Genomic DNA, 13,486 nt, shown 5'->3' on the forward strand with positions numbered 1-13,486 from the left:
TGGTGTGTTTATTGTTATTTTCTAGATTGATTTTATTGCATGAATAGTATTGGAGGATTGAGGATTAAACTATTTAAGATAACTAAAATAGACAAGGAAACAAGTTCAAACGAGTTGAATGATCATGATTAGATAGTAAATGGAAGAATTCCTATTTTGAAATAAATAAAATTAATTAGTCTCAGATTTACACAAAGATAACAAGGTTTATTTTTGTTTTGTCTTGGCACAAAATATTATTTAACTTAAGGACTCCAAATAGCTTTAAATATAATTTTTTGGTAACATTTGATAGCAAGATGTGCCCTGACCTGCTCTCATTTTGTTACATATCCTGAGCAGAAGAGATATGTGATAGTCTGCAGTCTGTATTTATCCTAGCTGTCTAGAATAGTCACATACTGGGGAGACTGTGTGGCTCAGTAAGCTAAGCATCTACCTTCAGCTCAGGTCATGATCCCGGGGTCTTGTGATGGATCCCTGCATGGGGCTCCCTGCTCAGCAAGGACTCTGCTTCTCCCTCTCCCTCTGCCCCTCCTCCCCACTCATGAACTCACTCACTCTCTCTCTTTCAAGTAAATATGTAAAATCTTAAATAAAACAATATTCACATATTTACCATGGAAATATAAAGGTATTGGTTATGGGCTGCTATGCCTAACCCTCCTGGTCACCTTAGAAAGTACACAATATATGACCATATTCTCTTTTATTTTTCCCCCATTTTATTTTATTTATTTTCAGTGTTCCAAAATTCATTGTTTATATACCAAACGCAGTGCTCCATGCCATACATGCCCTCCATGATACCCACTGCCAGGCTCACTCATCTCCCCACTCCTATCCCCTTCAAAACCCTCAGTTTGTTTCTCAGAGTCCACAGTCTCTCATGGTTTGTCTCCCCCTCGATTTCCCCCATCTCACTTCTCCTCTCCATCTCCCAATGTCCTCCGTGTTATTCCTTATGCTCCACAAGTAAGTGAAATCATATGATACTTGAATCTCTCTGCTTGACTTATTTCACTCAGCATATCTCTTCCAGTCTTACCCATGTTGATAAAAAGTTGGGTATTCATCCTTTCTGATGGAGGTATAATACTCCATTGTATATATGGACCATATCTTCTTTATCCTTTCATCCATTGAAGGGTATCTTGGCTCTTTCCACAGTTTGGCAACAGTGGCCATTGCTGCTATGAACACTGGGGTACAGATGACCCTTCTTCTCACTACATCTGTATCTTTGGGTTAAACACTCAGCAGTGCAATTGCAGGGTCATAGGGTAGCTCTATTTCTAACTTCTTAAGGAATCTCCACACTGTTTTCCAAAGTGGTTGCACCAATTTGCATTCCCACCAACAGTGTGGGAGGCTTCCCTTTTCTGCATGTCCCCTCCAACACTTGTTGTTTACTGTCTTGTTAATTTTGGCCATTCTAACAGGTGTAAGGTGGTATCTCATTGTGGTTTTGATTTGAATCTCCCTAATGGCTAATGATAATGAACATTTTTTCATGCACCTGTTAGCCATTTGTATGTCTTCTTTGGAGAAGTGTCTGTTCATGTCTTCTGCCCATTTTTTGAGATGATTATCTGTTTTTTTGTGTGTTAAGTTTGAGGAATTGTTTCTAGATCTTGGATATCAGCCTGTCATTTGGGAATATCTTCTCCCATTCTGTGGGTTGCCTCTTTGTTGTATGGACTGTTTAGTTTGCTGTGCAGAAGCTTTTGATTTTGATGAAGTCCCAAAAGTTCATTTTCATTTTCGTTCCCTTTGCCTTTGGAGACATATCTTGAAAGAAGTTGCTGTGGCCAATGTTGAAGAGGTTACTGCCTATGTTCTTCTCCTCTAGGATTTTGATAGATTCCTGCCTCATATTGAGGTCTTTTATCCATTTCGAGTTTGTCTTTATGTATGGTATAAGAGAATGATCGAGTTTCATTCTTCTAATTATAGCTGTCCAATTTTCCCAGCACTATTTATTGAGGAGACTTTTTTCTAATGTGTATTTTTTCCTACTTTGTTGAAGATTATTTGACCATAGAGTTGAGGGTCCATATCTGGGCTCTCTACTCTGTTCCACTGGTCGATAGGTCTACTTTTGTGCCAGGATCATGTTGTCTTGGTGATCACTGCTTTATAGTAAAGCTTGAAATGAGGCAACATGATGCCCCCAGTTTTGTTTTTCTTTTTCAACATTTCCTTAGCAATTCGGGGTCTCTTCTGGTTCCATACAAATTTTAGGATTGTTTGTTCCAGCTCTTTTAAAAACGCTGGTGGAAATTTGATCAGGATGGCATTGGAAGTATAGATATCTCTAGGCAGTATAGACATTTTATCAATGTTTATTCTTCCAATCCAAGAGCATGGAATGGTCTTCCATCTTTTTGTGCCTTCTTCAATTTCTTTCATGAGTGTTCTGCAGTTCCTTGAGTACAGATCCTTTACCTCTTTGGTCAGGTTTATTCCCAGGTATCTTATGGTTCTTGGTGCTATAGTAAATGGAATTGATTCTCTAATTTCCCTTTCCAGATTTTCATTGTTAGTGTATAAGAAAGCAACTGATTACTGTACATTGATTTTGTATCCTGCCACATTACTGAATTGCTGTATGAGTTCTAGGAGTTTGGGGGTGGAGTCTTTTGGGCTTTCCATATAAAGTATCATGACCATATTCTCTTACTATACTCTGAAATTTCTGAGTTCCAAAACATATCTAATGAGATTTCATTCCTATGCCAGTTATATTCAAAATATAAAAAAAGTCATAAATATATTATTTTAAAATAGCAGCAAACCTGAGTTCTAATTTTAGAGGCATTGTCTAATATAAAGAATTTATTAATCTCATTTTGAAAACAAGGACATTGGCACCTGGGTGGCTCAATTAGTAAGTGTCTGCCTTCAGCTCAGGTCATGATCTCATATTCCACATTGGGCTCTCTGCTCAGGGGAGAGACTGCTTCTTTTCCCTCTCCCTCTGCTGCCTCCCCTGCCTGTGTTCTCTCTGTGTGTCTCTCTCTCTGTCAAATAAATACATAAAATATTTTAAAAAGAGAGAGAAGAAAATAAGGACATTATCCTAGAAATCCTTTGAAGCAATGATACAAATAATTAAGCCTTATGCTTTAATTTAATATATACGAGTTATGTAACATACATAATGGTTTAGAAAGGCAAAAGGAAGAAAAGACAAAAAGAATAAAATGGTAAAGGAATTACAGTGCCCAACATTCCATTGCTTATAATTAAAGCTATCTCAACTAGTTTCATATCTATAGCCCAACATAAGTGATAAAAATCATTTGACTTTTTTGGATGTCACTTTATTGTTTTTACCTAGGCATGGACTTGACCTTTATTATTAATCCATGCTTCTTGCCTTTCTGTCTTATTTTTCTATTTGCTCTCTAAATCCCCTTTCTCATACAAACAATAGTTTCGAAATTTCAACTTAATTATTCATTTGACAAGTAATTGTTCTAATAGTTGTGTGCTTGCATAACAAATAGCTCTAGTGAGAGGGTTAAACATTACTTTCCAACTCCTTTAGATTAATGTTTTATTTAGATAAAGCAGAGAATGGAGTGAAACACTGAGGAGTATCTGGGTAGAGAGACACTTCCGAATGAATATATAATTAGTGGGTTGAATATACAGAAATGTCATGATAAACAATTTCTAAATTTCTCAGCATGCATCAAATGTTACAAATTGAGCTCTCTATATAACCTCCAATTATGCCTTTGAAAGTGAATATAATCTTAATATTAAACTTCCTCTCATCACCTCCCCTCCATTTGTCACACAGACCACCCTCTGTTTAGTACTCACTTGCAATCATCATCCTCTATGTTTTTAACCAATTTAGTTTACTTTGATTCATTGAAGAACAATTATGTCATTTTAGCAAGGCATGGTTTATATATACAAATGGAACCTATCTGTAATATGCAATCTTTCAATGGTCACTTACAAACTAACAACCTGACAAAGATAACAAATGAATAATTAAAATATTAAAATTAATGTATTAAAGATTCTTCTACTATATCTGGATCATGGTACATTAGTGCCTACATTATAATTTTTTGTAATTTTTCTGTGTGTTTTAATAATTTGTAATGAGGGGCACCTGGGTGGCTCAGTCAGTTAAGTGTCTACCTTTGGCTCAGGTCATGATCCTGGAGCCCTGTAACTGAGCCCCACTTTGGGCTCCCTGCCCAGTAGGGACTTTGCTTCTCCCTCTGACTCTCCCTCCTCTCTCTCTCTCCCTTCTTCTCTCACATAAATAAATAAAATACATATTTTTAATATAGTACATCATTAGTTTTGGATGTAGTGTTCCATGATTCATTGTTTGCAAAAAGTAAATATATATGTATATATATATATATATATATATATATATATATAAAATCGTTAAAAAATTTGTAATGAAAATCTTTGAAGATTAAATACATAACTAGAGAAGTTTTTCAAATTATTTTGACCCATGTTTTCATATAGAAATTATCCTCACAAGGTTTTTAATTTCCAATTTTATAAAGTATTTCTACTAATAATTTTTTCACTTATGGTTTCATTTATGGTCATTTGCAGTTTCATTTAAGAGACCATGTATTTTGTGGGGACTATTACAAGCACACTATTTTTTTCTATTAAATCAATTTTTTAGTATTTTAATAGAAATGCTAAAGAACTAGCATAGGAAACATGTAATTTATTATTTATATTCCATGTGGTCTAAAAGATTCTGCTTCTGTTTTATTAACTGAAGTGTGAAATGTTACATGTCTCCTCCTTAGTGTGAATTTTGCAACTATGTTATCAAACACTTTTTTGAAAAGTGTTCATTATGCGTGTTTATTCTTTCTTATTTTTCCCCCAACCAAAAATATGCTACAATCTCCTAAATCATAAAATCCTTTCATTGTCTCTGAGTTTCTTGATGAATGAATTATTTTCTAAATATACTGGAAAACTAGCCCATAAACATGGTCAACTCTCAAATTCCAGACAACTTACTCTGATCAAAATGTTAAGTCTTTAGTGCTGTTCTGGAATTCGTCCTTACGGTCAAAAGTATTGGTGAAGATGTGCTATGTTATAGTCTACAAAGATCTACGAAAATTGGAGCAATTAGGATCTTCTTCTAGTCCTATAAAGGGTGCTTATCAAGTGTTGTTCTGCAGTGTCACTTCGTCATAAATCAAGTGCTCGTATATGTGTACCTGTAGCTGAATTCTCTATTCAGTTTCAATCATCTACTATCTATCTTTATGATAGGACAACATTGTCTTAAATAGCCTACCTTTATAAAAAGTCTTTATATTTGCTAATATAAGTACCACAAGAATCTCGTTCAAGTAACTTGGTTATGGTTTTTAATTGGTATATCCATATAAAATTTAAAATTAAGTTGTTTCAACAATAAAACAATAGCAACAACTATTTCAATTTTATGTTATCTTCTCAACAAATGATACCAGTCAATAAAAATCCATAATGAAAGAGTGTCTTACTCCAAAAATTGTGCTACATATAAAAAATCTAATTGAAATATTATAGATAAAATGAATCTTGTAGAAGAAAAACTTTACATATAAGTAAATATTTCTTAATAAGTCCCCAATGTTGATAATCCTTTCAGCAAATGGTGCTGGAACAACTGGACAACCACATGTAAAAAAAAAAAATCTAGATATAGAGCTTACATCTTTCACAAAAATTAACTTTGTTTATTTTTAAGATTTTATTTTGATTATTTATTTTAGATAGAGCACACAAGTGGGGGGATGAACTGAGGGGGAGGGGGAAGGATGGGGAAAGAATCTCAAGCAGACTCTGCACTGAGAATGGGGCTTGACTTTACAACCCTGAGATCATGACCTGAGCCAAAACCAAGAGTTGGATGCTTAACTTATTAAACCATCCAGGCACTCCACAAAAATTAACCTAAACAAGAATGTGAAAACATAAAACTCCTAGAAAGTAAAACACACAAAAAAACTTAGATGACCATGGATATGGTGATGGCTTTTCAGATAAAATACCAAGAAGAGCACGGTCCATGCATGAAATAATTGATAGACTGAATTCATTAAAAATAAGAACTTCTGCTCTGCAAAAAGATGTCAAGAGAATAAGAAGACAAATCATAGACTGGGAGAAAATATTTGCAAAAGACACATCTGGTAAAGGACCATTATCCAAAATAATTTTTAAACAATTTTTTCATAGAGCTCAACAAAGAGAAAACAAGCAACCTCTTTTAAATATGGGCCAAAGATCCTAAGAGACATCAAAAAAACAAAAAACAAAAAACAAAAAACCACACAAACAAACCAAAAACACAAATGGCCAAAAGCATATGAAATGATGTTCCACATGATATGTCATCAAATTAGCAAAATGCAAATTAAAACAATGAGATACCACTATGCGCTTATTAGAATAGTTATAATCTGAAACACTGACAACACCACATGCTGATAAGGTTATGAAACAGGCACTCTCATTTATTTATGACAGGAATGCTAAGTGGTAAAGCAAGTTTGAAAGGCAGTTTTGCAGTTTCTTACAGAACTAAACATTGTTTTACCATACAATCTGGCAATCACACTTTTTGGTATTTACCCAAAGGAGTTGAAAACTTATGCTCACACAAAACCTCCACATAGATATTTATAGCAGGTTTATTTGTAATTGCCAAACTTGGTAACAAACAAGATGTCCTTCAATAAATCAATGTCTATATAAATGTGGTACATTCGGACAATGGAATATTATTCATCACCAAAAAGAAGTGAGTTATCAAACTATGAAAAGAGATGGAAGAATCTTAAATTAATATTACTAACTGAAAGAAGTCATTCTGAAAAGGCTACACACTACATTATTCCAACTATACGACATTCTAAAAAAGATAAAACTACAGAGAAAATAAAAAGGATCAGTAGTTGTCAGTGATTGGAGTTTAGGAGAGAGGAATTAGCAAGTGGAGCACAGAGAAATTTTAGGACAGTGAAAATTCCCTATATAATACCATAATGATAAATACATATCATTATACATTTGTTTAAACCCACATAATATAAAACACCAAGAGTGAGCCATAATATAAACTATGGACCTTGGGTGACTATCATGTGTCAATGTATGCTCATCAATTGCAACAGATGTAGCACTCTCGTGGGGGTATTGTTAATGAGGGAGGCTACACCTCTGTGGAGGTATTTAAATATTTGGGAATACCTTCCCCTCAATTTTACTACAATTACTCTAAAATTACTACAATTCCTCTAAAAGTAAAAGATTAATCAATGTATATCCCCATATTAATATAATAATTAATAAAAAAAACATTCAATTTCTGAAAAAAATACTTAAAATCTGGCATCAATTCCTGCTAAAAGTTTAGCAAACTAAAAATAGTAGAGGACTTTCCCAACTGAATGGCATATCTATGACTATCATAAAAATGATGTCATTTTGGGGGCACCTTGGTGGCTCCATCAGTTAAGTGTCTGCCTTTGGCTCAGGTCACAGTCCCAGGGTCCTGGGATCAAGCCTCATATCAGGCTCCTTGCTCAGTATAGAGCCTGCTTCTCCCTCTCCCTCTACCTGCTGCTCCCCCTGCTTGTGCTCACTCTCCCTCTCTCTCTGTCAAATAAATAAAATCTTAAACAAACAAAAACAAAAAACCCCCAAATGATATCATCTTAATGGCAACAAACTAACCACTTTCTCTCTGTAATTGTATTTTTTAACAGTTTTATTGGTGTATAATGAACATATGCAAAACAGCAACTATTTAAAGTGAACAGTTTGATGAGTTTTGACATATGTATATATCTCTGAAACCTCAACATAACCAAGAAACTGACTAAGTGCATGTGGCTTCCCCCACCAGTTTCCTCATTCCTTATAAATAATTTTGCATTTTCTAGAATTTTATAAAGTCAAATAATACAATAGATGTATTTCTTGTTGTTGTGTTTGGCTTTTATTTTTCACTCAGCATAATTATTTTGGAATGATTTCCATGTAAAGCCACTTATGCCTCATTTCACACATCTATTTTTCTTATTTTATAGTAATCCTACTGAAGGCAAAACCCACTTAATTTTTTTCACTTTTCTACTCTTAGGGTTCAGTTATTATCACATAAGGAAACCCAGATCCTTTCAAAATAAATAGGATATTAAAAGGATATAAAGACCTTCTGTAAAGAGAGTGTAATGGACTGAACTGTGTTCCCTCACAATTAATATGTTTAAGTTCTAACCCCTAATAGCTCAGAATGTGACTATATGTAAATCTAGGCTTTTTAAAGAGTTCATTAAGTTAAAATTAGGCCTTAGAGTATATTCCAATCTAATATGACAGGTATCCTTAAAAGAAGAGAACATTTGGACACAGACACATACTGAGGAAATACCATGGGAACTTAAGGAAAATATATTCATTGACAAGCCAATGGGAAAGTTCTCAGACCTTACTGATAATTTGATTTCCAATACTGAGCCTCCAGAATTGTGCACAAATGAGTTTCAGTTGTTAAAGTGTGTGGTACTTTAAGACAGCCATAGTAAATTAACACATGAAAGTTCTACTAGACCACCAATCAAATGACAGATTTTGTCCATTTTGTCAATACTTAGCAGTGAAAAATTATCCATTGTCTTAAAAGTGTGTACTTCCATTTATCAGTTTTGCTTTAGCCATCTATACCATATAGACATTTGCATATGAATTCTCCCACTCAACATTACATGGAAACCTAATAATTCATTAAATTTAAAATAACTGAATAAATATGTTTTATACAATAAGATTGCCCATTACCCTTATCTGTAAAATTTGTGTTATATGCTTTTGGTATGACTTAAAAATTTAGACAATCTCATCTATATTCAGTAACAATGTTTGAATGAATATGTATGGTTGAGTTTAGTCTCAGTCTTCCAAATACCTTCTTTTTTTTTTTTTTTTTTTAATAAAACCTGCTTAGTGTTTTGGAAGTTTGCTTCTGATCATATTTACTTCCTTTACCCCATAAAAATTAATCTTTAGTTAATCAAAGACAGTTATTAAACACATGAATTAGAGGAGCTCCACAATGCAGATCATCACACCAATGAAATGTTACTATGAGAACATCTATCTGTGATTTATAATAACCATAAATTAATCAGTATGTACAATGAATAATTCATTCCTGGTAGAGCCCTTGGATTAGAATCCTTTCATTTCTCTCAGCTCAGTGCTCTGGGAGAATAAATGCAAAGAGATTTCACTGAAACCAATACACTTTTGTCTCTGTGAGGGATTCAAGGTGGTATCTCATCATCAGCATACAGCCTCAAGTTGACTCTGTTTTCATTTTGCTTTCCTGAATATTAATGGACACAGAAGCATTTGCAGTGCTCCCTGTCTTTGGCCTAATGACCTCTTTTGTTTAACTATATATTTAATTAATTTTTAATATATAAAATATATTAAACTTATATTAAATATCAAAATCAATAAAGAGGTCTAACAGGATATATGGGGGGGGACTTTTTTTTTTCATTACGAGAATATAATAATTGAAATCTGCAAGCTAGATTTTCCCTGACAAACTTTCAATTGACCATAATTGATAAAGATAACAGAGTAACTAAGAACATGAATCTTGGCCAAAAGTAGGAAGTGACCAAGGATTGCACCAAATTCTGCAAGTGCATCAGGAAGGACTGTCTATGAATTGAGAATAGGATTAAAGTCATATTCAAGTGTTTTAAATTAGAACAGCAAAAGAACAAGGAAGCATATGGGAGTGATGTGTCCAGAATAGCACAGCTAAGGAATATGTTCAGGGACCTGAGTATCAGTTGTTGCATACATGATGAGAAGGAGATCAGACAGACAAATAGGAGAGCAGGAGATGGGTGTTAAGCCTAATTTAAATATGACAGCCCCTCTTTCCCCCAACAGACTGTCTTATCATTAACAGAACTTAGTTAGGATTAATATCAATCCCAAGTAAATAACTTGCTAATACCACCAAACTAGAAAGTAGTAAAAGCTGCACTTAATGTCTGCTCTCTCAGTTTTTAGTTTTGATGCTTTTACCATGCTACATTTGTTACACTCTGATCATATTTTTAAATACATATTTTTTTTCTGGGGATGAAGACTGACCAGAGATCATGTACTTCCAGGTCTTGCAAATAGAAGGTATGTGATACAATGTATGTTTGGGATGGGAAATAATGGCAGATTTTGATAATCTTTTTATATGTCTAATGATAATGTTTCTTGAGAATATATCTGAGAATAAAAACAATTGCGAATATTTAAAGATTTCACTGTCTCTAAGAGCAGAAGCATATGTGATAACCATAATATCACTACAAACCCACAATTATGTCTATTTAATTTTAATTTTTAAATTGTTTGTCTTTTAAATGTTATTGTGATTGAGGGATTATTTATTCCATTCCTTTTAGAGTTAAAGATGTATTTCAGGGTTAGAAAAGGGGGCAGATTCCAAGTCATGACTGATAATCTTGGTCTATCAACAAAGGAAAGAAAATAAAGGCTTGAATAACAATCAAATGGCAGGATTTCATTCTTTTTATGGCTGTGTAATATTCCATTGTGTATATATACCAATCTTCTTTATCCATTCAACTGTCAGGCAGTGGACTTTTGGCTATTGTTGATAATGCTGCTATAAACATTGGGGTGCATATATTCCTTCAAATCTGTATTTTTATATTCTTTGGGTAAATACCTAGTAGTGCAATTGCTGGATCATAGGGTTGTTCTAATACTAACTTTTTTGAGGAACCTCCATACTGTTTTAAAGAGTGGCTGCACCTGTTTGAATTTCTACCAAAAAGGCAAGAGTTTTCCCTTCCTCCATATCCTTGCCCAAATCTGCTGTTTCCCAGGTTTTAATTTTAGTCATTCTGAGATGTGTGAGGTGCTATTTCATCTTGGTTTTGATTTATCACTGATGATGATTGATGTTGAACACCTTTTCAGGTGTCTATTAGCCATCTGGATGTCTTCTTTGGAAAAATGTCTATTTGTGTCAATTGTCCATTTTTTAACTGGATTATTTGTTTTTTAGGTGTTGAGTTTGATAAGCTTATGGATTTTGGAGGACCCCTTTCAATATTTCCTGTAGAGCTGGTTTGGTGTTTGCAAATTCTTTCAGTGTTTGTTTGTCCTGGAAGCTTTTAATCTCTCCTATTTTCAATGATAGCCTAGCTGGATATAGTATTCTTGGCTGCATGTTTTTCTCGTTTAGTGCTCTGAAAATATCATGCCAGCTCTTTCTGGCCTGCCAGGTCTCTGTGGATAAGTCAGCTGCCAATCTAATATTTTTACCATTGTATATTACAGACTCCTTTTCCCGGGCTGCTTTCAGGATTTTCTCTTTGTCACTGAGACTTGTAAATTTTACTATTAGGTGACAGGGTGTGGGCCTATTCTCATTGATTTTGAGGGGCGTTCTCTGAACCTCTTGAATTTTGATGCTCGTTCCCTTTGCCATATTGGGGAAATTCTCCCCAATAATTCTCTCCAGTATACCTTCTGCTCCCCTCTCTCTTTCTTCTTCTTCTGGAATCCCAATTATTCTAATGTTGTTTCGTCTTATGGTGTCACTTATCTCTCGAATTCTCCCCTCGTGGTCCAGTAGCTGTTTGTCCCTCTTTTGCTCAGCTTCTTTATTTTCTGTCATTTGGTCTTCTATATCACTAATTCTTTCTTCTGCCTCATTTATCCTAGCAGTGAGAGCCTCCATTTTTGATTGCACCTCATTAATAGCTTTTTTGATTTCAACTTGGTTAGATTTTAGTTCTTTTATTTCTCCAGAAAGGGCTTTTATATCTCTCGAGAGGGTTTCTCTAATATCTTCCATGCCTTTTTCGAGCCCGGCTAGAACCTTGAGAAATGTCATTCTGAACTCTAGATCTGACATATTACCAATGTCTGTATTGATTAGGTCCCTAGCCTTCGGTACTGCCTCTTGTTCTTTTTTTTTGTGTTGAATTTTTCTGTCTTGTCATTTTGTCCAGATAAGAGTATATGAAGGAGCAAGGAAAATACTAAAAGGGTGGCAACAACCCCAGGAAAATATGCTTTAACCAAATTAGAAGAGATCCAAAATCGTGAGGGGGGAGAAAGGGGATAAAAAGAGGTTGAAAAAGGAAGGAAGAAAAAAAAAAGAAAACTGAAAAAAAAAGAAAGGAAAAGAATTTTAAAAAAAGAAAACAAATAAAGAAAGATATAAAAAACAAAAAATATGTATATTAGATAAACTAGTTAAAAAACGTTAAAAAAGAAAAAGGTAAAAGTTAAAAAAAAATTTTACCAGAAGGCGAGAAAAAAAAACAAAAAATGAAAAAGAAAAAAATTAAATTAACTGCAAGACTAAAAAAAATCACAGGGAAAAAGCCATGAGTTCCGTGCTTTGCTTTCTCCTCCTCTGGAATTCTGCTGCTCTCCTTGGTATTGAAACCGCACTCCTTGGTAGGTGAACTTGGTCTCGGCTGGATTTCTTGTTGATCTTCTGGGGGAGGGGCCTGGTGTAGTGATTCTCAAGTGTCTTTGCCCCAGGCGGAATTGCACCTGCCTTACCAGGGGCCGGGGTGAGTAATCCGCTCAGGTTTGCTTTCAGGAGCTTTTGTTCCCTGAGCGCTTTCCGTAGAGTTCCGGAGGACGGGAATACAAATGGCGGCCTCCTGGTCTCCGGCCCGGAGGAGCCGAGAGCCCAGGGCCCCACTCCTCAGTGCGCCCTCAGAGAACAGCGCCCAGTTACTCCCGTCTGCCTGACCTCCGGCCGCGCTCCGAGCTCACCGAGCCTGCGACCGGTTCAAGGTAACACGGAGCTGCGAGCTTACTGTCGGCTCTGTCTCTGTAGCCGGCTTTCCCCTTCCAATACCCGCAAGCTCTGCGACACTCAGACACCCCCGATCCTTCTGTGACCCTGCGGGACCTGAGGCCACGCTGACCCCGCGTGGGCTTCGCCCCGGTTTAGCCTCTGGAGCGATGTCCCTCAGCGGAACAGACTTTTAAAAGTCCTGATTTTGTGCGCGGTTGCTCCGCCGCTTGCCGGGAGCCGGCCCCTCCCCCCGGGGTCTATCTTCCCGTCGCTTTGGATTCACTTCTCCGCCGGTCCTACCTTTCAGAAAGTGGTTGTTTTTCTGTTTCCAGAATTGCTGTTCTTCTCTTCGATCTGCCGATGGATTTGCAGGTGTTTGCAATCTTTAGATAAGCTATCTAGGTGATCTCCGGCTAACTGAAGTAGTCTCAGCCTGCTACTTCTCCGCCATCTTGACTCTCAAAATGAAGTTTATAGATTTTGGATACTAAACCTCTATCAGATATGTCATTTGCAAATATCTTCTCCCGTCCCATAGGTTTACCTTTGAGTTTTGTTGATTGTTTCCTTTGCTGGGCAGAAGCTTTATATTTTGATGAAATC

This window comes from Mustela putorius, unplaced genomic scaffold (genome assembly GCF_011764305.1).
Source record: "Mustela putorius furo isolate JIRA1106 unplaced genomic scaffold, ASM1176430v1.1 tig00003937_pilon_pilon_pilon, whole genome shotgun sequence".
NCBI classification, from domain to species: Eukaryota; Metazoa; Chordata; class Mammalia; order Carnivora; family Mustelidae; genus Mustela; species Mustela putorius.